Here is a 10,600-nt window from a genome sequence, read left to right on the forward strand (position 1 = left end):
AAGTGTGTAATATACATGTTTAAGAACAAGGAAATGAAGACATGCTATTTTGCGCTAAATCTAAAGTTTATACATGAGGCCCCAAAACATTTCTAAATATTCTCTGTAATATGAAGTTGAACCTGTACTAATATATGTACATTTTTGTCAGTCAGTCATCATGAAGGGGGACAGGTTTATTTCCATTGGAAGTAATGAGTGTTCACAGTGCTCAGTAGATTAGATTTGATGCACAATTGTAATGATATTGTGTGGGCTTTTTAGATAAATAGTGTTTGTTTTTGTTGAAGTAGTTCAGTGTTGAAGGTGAGGGTTTAACGACTCATTTACATGAAGAACAATTGAACCTTTCCATGAATAGGAAATACTTTTAAAGGGACCACTCTAAAGGATGCCCTCATACTACTAATAAAAACACCTTTCCCATGGTACTTGTACTGCTAATACTTAGCTCAGTACTAGTGTATTAGTTTAGTTGCCAGCTCATAGAGTCCTATAGTGAACCTGGAAATGTTGAGTACACCAAAGTGTTATGATAGAAATGTATAGAACGGGTCCCCAGCACAAAGAAACTACTGGATGCTAACCTGCATTTGTTGGGCAATTTGCACATTTAGCATATATGCTTTAATTAGCATGAATTAGCATTGGGGACAATAGTTAAATAATGGCTTTGCAGATTTGGACAATTTTGGAGTGGTTTTGGGGGTTATAGAGGATGCTGAATCAATTGTAGACCTTTATCATATAAAAAATGGCAGTTTTACCCAGAAACTGCCAATATTTGTTCTCTCAATGGGCTGATTTTGATACATTTTGGGTCCGTTTGGAATATACTCTGGATCATTTGGATCGGACAGATTGCCTATTTATTAAAACAAAAAGAACAGTCCACAGTAGAGATAATAATTTTCATTTTGTGCTCTATATCCAATGTTCACAACACTACTCATGGTAGTCAAAATCAGCCCACCTAGAGTACAGATATTGCCACTTTCTGGTTAAACTGCCATTTTTGATCCTGAAAATGTCAGAAATGGATTCAGCATCCTGGATAACCCTCAAAACCACTCCAAAATTGTCCAAATCGGCCAAGCCATTTTCTTTATTATTGTTTACATAGCACATATGCTAATTGTGCAAATTGCCCAACATATGCAAGTTAGCATCCGGCAGTTTGTGCTGGGCACCCTACTATACATTTCTAACATAAACCTTTAGGTTACTCAACATTTCCAGTGTCACTATATTGCTAAACTGTCCTGTGAGCAAAACCTTTCTTTTTTTTATGAATGAAAGTGCTCCACCCTCTTGTGTGCCTCCTAACTTCACTGTTGTTCAGTAAGGCAACTATTAACCACTTTGCCAAACTGGGCTAACTTTACCCCAAAGAGTAGGAAGAGACAGACTCAGGAATAAAACCAGAGAGTCCGCACTGAGCTGAAACACGTTGGCCCTGTTCCCCATCACACTTGCTTAAATTGCTCCCTGTACAAACCACTCAAATAGAGAGGATTTAAAACTCCTGCAACCTGTGTGGTAGTTCGACCGTAAAGCTGCATTCACTTGATCCGCTGTACAACGTCCTGATTTGCCAATCTGTTTCTATGGAGAAGCGCTAAGGTGAAGCTCTACCCTCTGCGCTGCACACTGCTTGGAATGGTCGCAGAGCCCTTCGCTCACATTTACATTTTTTTCTTAGACCTCGTTATCACTGACCTTTCAACACGCAACCAATCCGATAACAGCTGTATGAAGCGGCACAAGCTATGACCTAACCATAGAACTAACCAGCTGCTGAGCTAAGAGAAACCAAGCTAAGAGACATTTGAGTATCATGTGAATCCAGCTTAACCCTAACCCTACTGTAGCCCATCCTTCCTGTTTATTGTCAAACTTGAGTTAACAGGTTGATTGTGGAGGAAACATTTTGCTGCTTTTATTTATAACTCCCATATCTGATACGTGCTGAGCAGAGGAGCTGGTTTGTGTCAGCAACAGTCCCAATCCAGGTCGTTTTGATCGGCACAATGGAAAAAAACAGAGTGGGATGAAATTCAGTTCATAACAGATCAACTGATAAGTGGATGAGGACTACATTCTCGTATTGTTGTGAAGGGTAAAGGTTGAGGAGGAAGAAGGCTAATGCTACGTGTATCAGATCCAGATTGTAGAGAACATATAGACTAGAGACTCTATGGTAGCTGAGACGGGACAGTCTTCCTCTGGACGTAGAACCCTGTGTTCTGGTTAAAGGACAAATGGGGAACAATCATTCTCTTGTGAACAAAATGTTCAAATGAAAAACGCATCAAGGTAAAGAAGCAGTTTAACCTCCAATACTATCAAAAGAGTTTTCCTTTTCTTCTAAATGAATATATCAAACATACTACTGAGCGACTCTTTCCTTATTGCTTTCAGCTGCTCACCATAGAAGTAGCAGGTATAAATGATGGCATGGTCTCATCTATATGGGGTTTTTCTAAATCCAGACCCTCCCCCCCCTCCTCATACATGTACACTGTCGCCCCCCCAAAAAGAGCTTTGAAGTAAATTATTTAATATATTTTTCAGAATTGTTTTCTATTCCTGTTCTTGTGTTTAACAGCATGCATTATTCCCCACACCTCAAAGTATGATTATGTATATATGGTAAATATAGAAACCTACACACAAACCTAAAAAACAAAACCACTGTATAGAAATGGTATTAGCCTGCACCTTCGGAGGGCTGTGAAGTTCCTTTTTATTTTTAAAACTTGCATACAAATGTATATATTTTCTTGATTTTTACCCTGCTACTAGAAGAATCCTGTAATGATTCCCAGAGTCATTTGATCTGTATCTTGTGTGTACAGCAGAGTTGTAGATATATCTAAGGAGAAGCCTTTTTTTGTTATTGTTGTTAATGATTTCACCACAGCAGCACTGTGTGAATATGTATATAAATGATTCACCGTGTTGGTCTCTACCTCTTGAGCTCAATATCTCGGCTTTGTTTACCTCCACACCTTTCTGATTTCACGTGGGGACGATTTGAAAACACTTGAATGTCCATTCAAGCTTTTATACTGAATTAATAATGACATGGACTGCTCTCCCTGCAGCCTTTACCGCACTATCCAAACACTCACCTGAAATGTTAGAAATCATCGTTTGTATTACAAAGTACCACCGATGGCCAAGGGGTCCCTGACTGTTAGTCTATTTTCACTCTTTGATAGATCAGGAGGGCAGGGAGAGGCTGCTCACCACCAAGGCTGTGTTCAAAGCTCACTGGCAACCATTCAAACATGACTTATTTTAGACTTTCAGATAACAAACTATCTTTTTCTTTTGGCTTATTTCATGCAAATGAGAATTGGACTAGTGTCTCTTTAGTTTATTGCAGGCTGTCCTATATATGTTTTTTTAACTAATTAGAAGCCAGTAGAGTACTCGCGTTTTAAATATGAATCCCTTGTTGAATTCAGTTTGAATTTGTCTTTCAAATTTCAAATCAATCACTCTAATTACGAATAACAAAAACACAACGTTTCTATTTGGATCTTATCTATTTTTTTAAAATATCGAAATGGGCGAATCTGGCCTGTGGTCCTTTTACCCGTGTCATCCCCTCTATCCCCCTCTATCCCCCCCTTTCAAATCTTTCTCACTGATAAAAGTTGAACTGGCCCAAAAATAATGTTTAAGAGATATAGAGACATGTGAAATGCTTTGCTAATAGAAATAAATGTGAAAAAAGAGACATTTGTGATTCCTGATATTTCGCAACCGAGAGCCGGGTTGGATATGAAACTCTAGTATGAGAAGCTCTACAAAATATATATGTGTTTCCATTTGTTCACAGAGCTTGGATTGACTGCAGGCTAGTTATTCCCCCATAACTGCACACTATTCTTCTGCTGTTTGGATCATATGTCTTCCTAGTGTTGGCAGAGATTGCGTCAACACAAAGTTTTAACCCTAGAAAACCAAACAAAAATAAACTTAGCACAAGGAAATTAAAAAGAACTCCTCATCGTTTCTCCAGGGCGGCATTTAGAAAAAAGGAAAATCCAGCAAACCAAGGCACAGCGTTGCCTGTTTGAAACCAAAAATTGAAGTGCTCTCTATGAAACTAAACAATAACAAGTCATGATCATGTAGAGATCCAACTGGAAATGTGCCCTTGGTAATAAATTAGCTTTCAGATTCAACTGCCAGGCTTGTTACAAATACACAGATTAAGGCCATGTTGAGTCATTTCACTCAGAAGTGGACGCAGCGTTGGAGTCGGACAAAATGCCCTGAGACCTCTGGGGTCTGGAACTATAGAGGATGCCCCATTTCATTTCCCTTAGGCCCCGCTCCCACTCAAACTTCTTGAATCCATTGATTAAAACTCTATTCAAGTGTTCATACTAGGTGGTTGACATACCTCTAAAAATCTACAGATTTACAGACTTTACAGTATTTCAGCCCAAATGACCTGGCTGACTTTAACGGAGGCTTGGTAATAATGCAGTCCTTAATATGTTTCTTTTTTTAAGTACTTACAAATCCCTTTTGCCAATCAACTGCATAGATTATACTACTCCCTCCGAGAATCCTGCACAAAGCCACCTGGATGTCTGGTGTTTCTTAATTACCTTGTGTTTTATATGACAGAAACATATTAAAGTGTTTACCTACATATTCATTTTTTCGAAGGTGTCAGTCATTAAACTCGCTTTAGCTCCCTTTTCAATTGTTTCCCTACAATAAGGTTCATCATTTGGTTTTTACCACATGGAAACAGCTTCACAAGGGATTTACCACCTCGAACCCTGCACATTGACATGTGTATTATTCATCGTTGAGGATTATCCCTTAACCATTCTGATACAGGTTACAGAAAAGAGACATGCCATGGGTGTCTATTGGAAAGTCGATGGGAATTTTCTCAGGAATGAACACAGCTAGCAGTGGTACAGTCCCTCTCCCTCCCCCAGCTCCTGTATGAACTATTTGTGTAGATATACTAGCTTCCTATATGTTTTATTTTGTGTTGGAATGAAGTACTTGAATCAAATGATGCTCATTTTGAAAAATTGTAGAGTAATAACTGACAAACGTGTGTTAGACTAACCCCAACTCAGCAACTACTAGACTCTTTGGATTCATAATTTGCTGTCTTATACAATGTTTGTATATTTGATGTTTTAATCAGATGCATTGTAATTTGAATAAAACTTGCAGTAAATACAGTACATAGATGTATCTAATAAACTCTGCGTTCAAGCACTGTAAATCAAACTTAATGACTAAATATTAGTTGTCATATGGGAAGTGTTAGGTACACCTTAAAGGTTCCATCGAAAAAATAATGGTGAAAACATTAAATGTGACATCTAAAGATTGCCAAACCTTGTTGTCCATTATTTCCCCTTAAAGCTAAAAAAAAAGGAGGCAACCTCCCAAAGCACAAGACCACACTTCATGATGAGTTTGATAAAGGGCTAATTCCAAACTGCCCCCTACACCCTACTCCTACCCCTCCGTTTGTGTGTTCGTCCGGAGGGTCCGCCACATTAAGTGCTGTTCCAAACCAACGACTGTGGAAGGGGAGTGGGTTACCAAGCCCTCCAACAGCGAGTCTGCATCACCTGACTTCACCTGCTGCACTTCCTGACCGACCGAACGCTGTGTGTCCGTCAGGACCAATAGGCGCGGTAGACCATTTGCTTGGCACTTCCGGGTATTTCTCCCTGTTAACAATACCGTGTAACTGTCACGTTTGAAGGGGATTAACATCGATTTAATACATTAATGTAGCCTTTGTTTCTGCTAAAAGAGGTGTCGACCAGCTAGGGCCACAAGAAAATCGGCGAAATCGAGTGTGACGATTCAAAATAAATTAAAAACATCTAATTTTGACAATAAAAACCGACCAATAGTCTTGGTAGAGCATTTGCTTGGCACTTCCGGGAATTTCTCCACTGGTTGGGCCATGTTAACAATACCGTGTAACTGTCACGTTTGAAGGGACGAAACCGTGACATATTCACGTCTCCCAGCATGGTAGATCGTCACATGTTCACGTCTTGCCGTGATACCGGGTTGAGATAGATAGTTGGACAGACAGATAGATAGACGGATAGATGGATGGATAGAGATAGATGGATGGATAGATATAGATAGATAGACAGACAGATAGATAGATAGATAGATAGATAGATAGACAGATAGATAGACAGATAGATGGATAGATAGACAGATCGATGGATAGACAGACAGATAGACAGACAGATAGACAGATATAGATAGATGGATAGACAGATAGATGGATATAGATGATGTGAAGTGCTTTGTAACTTTGACCCTTGTCTGAATACACAAAAAACAATGAAGAAAGAGTTATCTCTGGGCTGCTTCGCTGCCAGCTGCTCCCCCCAGGACCCGAAAGTGGCGTAGCCTGTACTTCAACATCAATGCATACGAATGTGCTCGATATATGCTGTATTGAACAAATAAACTAACACAAACTAACTGTATCACTATAACATGATGATGGTGATAAAGAATGCATCTAACGTTCCGCTGTTCATTATAATATAAAAACAGCGCATTAAACAAACCATCATGCTCTTACTTTGAAAACCATGCGGAAATGTCGTCATCAGCAGGCCATCACGTGGTTTCCGAAAATAACCGAGTGACACGAGTAGATTTTAGCCGAGACCGGCGGAAAGTTTGTCTCAAAACTCTGTGTGTGTACAAAGACGATCCACAAGCAGAGATTTGAGATCCACGAGCAGAGATTTGAGAACCACAAGCAGAAATGTGAGATCCACAAGCGCATTTTTGGTCGAAAAATACAAAATGGATTCACAAATGCCTGATCGAAAGATGTAAATGTTAAAGAGATATTCAAAGATCTTTTTTTTATTTGTGAAAATATTTTGCGTATTTGCAGATCCATTTAACATTTGCACATTTATTTGTGAGTTTGCAAATCTTTTAAATGCATTTGTGGATGGTGTTTTACATTTACAAATCACATTTTTACACACAAATTATTTTTATGTTCACACAAATAATTATGAGACATATCTAAGCCCATAGAAAAAGCACAGAAAAAGGATAGCATAGTGACATGGGCCCGAATCCCTCGATGTAAAACACAATATTGCTATATCTCCTCAGAAAATGATCAAATAGTGCTCAAACTTCACGTGTGCTAGCGGTCCAGCCCTGAAGACATCTACGTGTCAGTTTTGAGATTTCGCCGTTGCCATAGCAATGCATCCCTCACTATAAAACACGATGTTGCTGTAACTCCAATGGACACGGTCCGATCGTCCCCCAAACTTCACCTGTCCATGCCTCAACAGCTCCATGTCAAATCTGAGATCTCACCATATGCTGTTGCCATGGGAACGGAATGCTCGCCAAAAAACACGATGTTGTCATAGCTCAAAGGAAACTAGTCCAAACGGCACCAGACTTCAGACTGTCCTTAATGCTCCAGCCCTGAACAGCTCTATGTCAATTATGGGTTGTCCTCATATGCCGTTGACATGGGAACACAATGCTCGCCATAAAACATGATGTTGTCTTAACTCAAAGGAAAATCATCCAAATTGCCCATGACTTCAGATGACAGTTAATGGTCCGGCCCTCAACACCTCAATATGACAATAGTGAGTTTTCCTCAAAAGCTGTTGCAATGGCAACGCATCCCTCACTGTTAAAACACGATATTGCTATAACTCCTATGAAAATTGTCAAAAACTGGTCAAACTTCACATGTGCCAATGGTCCAGCCCTAATGACAACTACATGTCAGTTTTGAGATTTCGTCAAATCCTGTTGCCATGGCAGCATAATGCTCGTCATCAAACACGATGTTGTCATTACTCTAGTGAACGTGCTCCAAACGGCCCAAAACTTCACATGTTTGATAATGATGCAGACCTCAAGACATGAAAGCCTATCATGGGGTGTCATCATATGCCGTTGCCATGGCGAAAGATCACTCACCATGAAACACCATGTTTATGTCACCGCTGTAACTCCCATGTACGTTGTCCGATCGCCCCGAAAACTTCCCACGTTTGCCAACAGCCAAGTCAGGAAAGCATCTGTGTGACGTTGACGTGCAGGCACCAGACTTCAGACTATCATTAACACTGCGGCTTTAAACAGCTCTACGCCAATTATGAAGTGTCATCATATGCCGTTTCCATGGATGCGTATCCCTCACCATAAAAAGAAATGTTGTCAGAACTCCATGGAAAAGTGTCAAAACAGCACCAGACTTCAGATGATGGTTAATGTTCAGGCCCTCAACGTGTCTATGTGCCACTTGTGAGTTTTCCTGAAAAGCCATGGCAACGCATCCCTCGCCATAAAAAACGATATTGCTATAACTCCTGTCTAAATGGTAAAAAAGTGCTAAAAATCCACATGTGTGCTAACAGTCCATCCCTGAAGACATATACGTGTCAGTTTTGAGATTTTATAATATGCCTTTGCCATGGAAAGTCAATGCTCGCCATGAAACACGGTTTTCTTATAACTTCAGTGGAAATGCTCCAAACGGCTCAAAACTTCACAGGTTTGATAAAGATGCAGCCATGAACACACTTTAACCCCAATTATTGGGTGTCCTATGCCGTTTCCATGGCAACACAATGCTCGCCATGAAACACGGTTTTCTTATAACTTCAGTGGATATGCTCCAAACGGCCCAAAACTTCACATGTTTTATAACGATGGAGACCATAAGGCATCTAAGCCTATTATGGGGTGTCGTCATATGCCGTTGCCATGGAAACACAATGCTCGACATGAAACACGATGTTGTCATTACTCAAAAATATAATCCTAATGGCCCCAGATTTCACATGATGGTTAATGGTTTCGGCCCTCAACATGTCCATGACACACTTGTGAGTTTTCCTCAAAAGCCATTTCCATGGAAACACATACTCGCCATGAAACACGATCTTGCTATAACTCCTGTGTAAATGGTCATGAAGTGTGTGCTTCCAGCCCTGAAGACATATACGTGTCAAATTTGAGATTTCATAATATGCCTTTGCCATGGAAAGTCAATGCTCGCCATAAAACATGGTTCTCATAACTCCAGTGAACATGCTCCAAACCGCCCAAAACCTCACATGTTTGATAATGATGCATAACTCAATAAACCAAGGCCAATTGTGATGTGTCATCATATGCCGTTGTCGTGGCGAAATATCACTCGCCATGAAACACGATTTTGCTGTAACTCCTACAGACATTGTCCGATCATCCCAACGCACCGTACTTTAACAAACTCCTCCAAGAGATTTGATCAGATCAACTCCCAATTTGATCAGTAGCATCTGGGAGATAAAAAGTTATCAAAATTGTAATTTTTCACGCTTGCGTAATGTTAGGTGATCCCTCGCAATGGAACACGAAGATGTCATAACTCCAACTGATATGCTCCAAACAGCCACAAATGTCACATGATGGTTAACACTTTGGCCCTGAACAACCCATCGCCAAAAACTAGGCATCTTCATATACCATATCCATGTCAACAACATGCTAATTGTGAGTTTTCCTTGAAAGCTGTGGCCATGATGTCATCATATTAATTCCCATGAAGCAGGAAGTAATGATTGTAACTGTATTTTTTGGGTGTATGGGATGCTAAAAAAAAACTCAAACTTTGCACACTGATGTATGACAGCTGCTATCAATGTTATATGCAGTTTTAGATGCTTCTTCACCTTTATCAGTCAAAAAATAGTATGGTCTTTCATGTACATGCCAAAGAAACCAGCAGGACACCGCATGGAATCGAACCCCATCCCAGTAAACTGGGAGTACCAATTACCAGTGCCTTATGCTTTTCTAGGCTACATTGAAGGCCAAGCAAAACCTGCATTAGCAAGAGCATATGAGGGACACCCTCTGTCCGTGGACCCTCACATCGGACAAGGAAAGACTTCCAAGAAAACCCCACTTTTGATGGGGGAAAAAACGGAAGAAACCTTGGGGAGAGCAACAGAGGAGGGATCCCTCTCCCAGGATTGGACAGACGTGCAATGGATGTCGTGTGTAAATTGAAAAGATAATACATTTACAACATAGGTAGGCCAAACGCTAGAAAACATCATGTGTCTATTTAGAAGAAGATGAAGATCAATCCAGGTGGATGTCAACAATCCTCTGGCTGCCATCAAAAGTAGTAAGGTGAGCTTCAGGCAGTACCACAGCAACAGGGACAGCCACGACTCAAGATAAAGGCAACGACTCAAGATGAAGGCAACGCCTCAATGCTGACAGCTGACAACTGCCAAGTGACAGACACCAAACAAAAATTCAAGGAAGCTGGGTTAGTATCATACATATTTGGGACATAAGAGTATACAGGGAAAGAGAAAGAGAAGAAAGAAGTAAGATTACAAATATGATACCCTCTGTCCTTGGACCCTCACATCAGAGAAGAAAAAACTTCCAGCAGAACCCCACAGTTAATGGGGGGGAAACGGACAGTCCTCGGCGAGAGCCACGGAGGAGGGATCCCTCTCCCAGGACGGACAGACACGCAATAGATGTTGTCTGTAAATGAAAAAAACAA

The sequence above is a fragment of the Trematomus bernacchii genome, unplaced genomic scaffold, assembly GCF_902827165.1.
Source record: "Trematomus bernacchii unplaced genomic scaffold, fTreBer1.1, whole genome shotgun sequence".
NCBI lineage: Eukaryota > Metazoa > Chordata > Actinopteri > Perciformes > Nototheniidae > Trematomus > Trematomus bernacchii.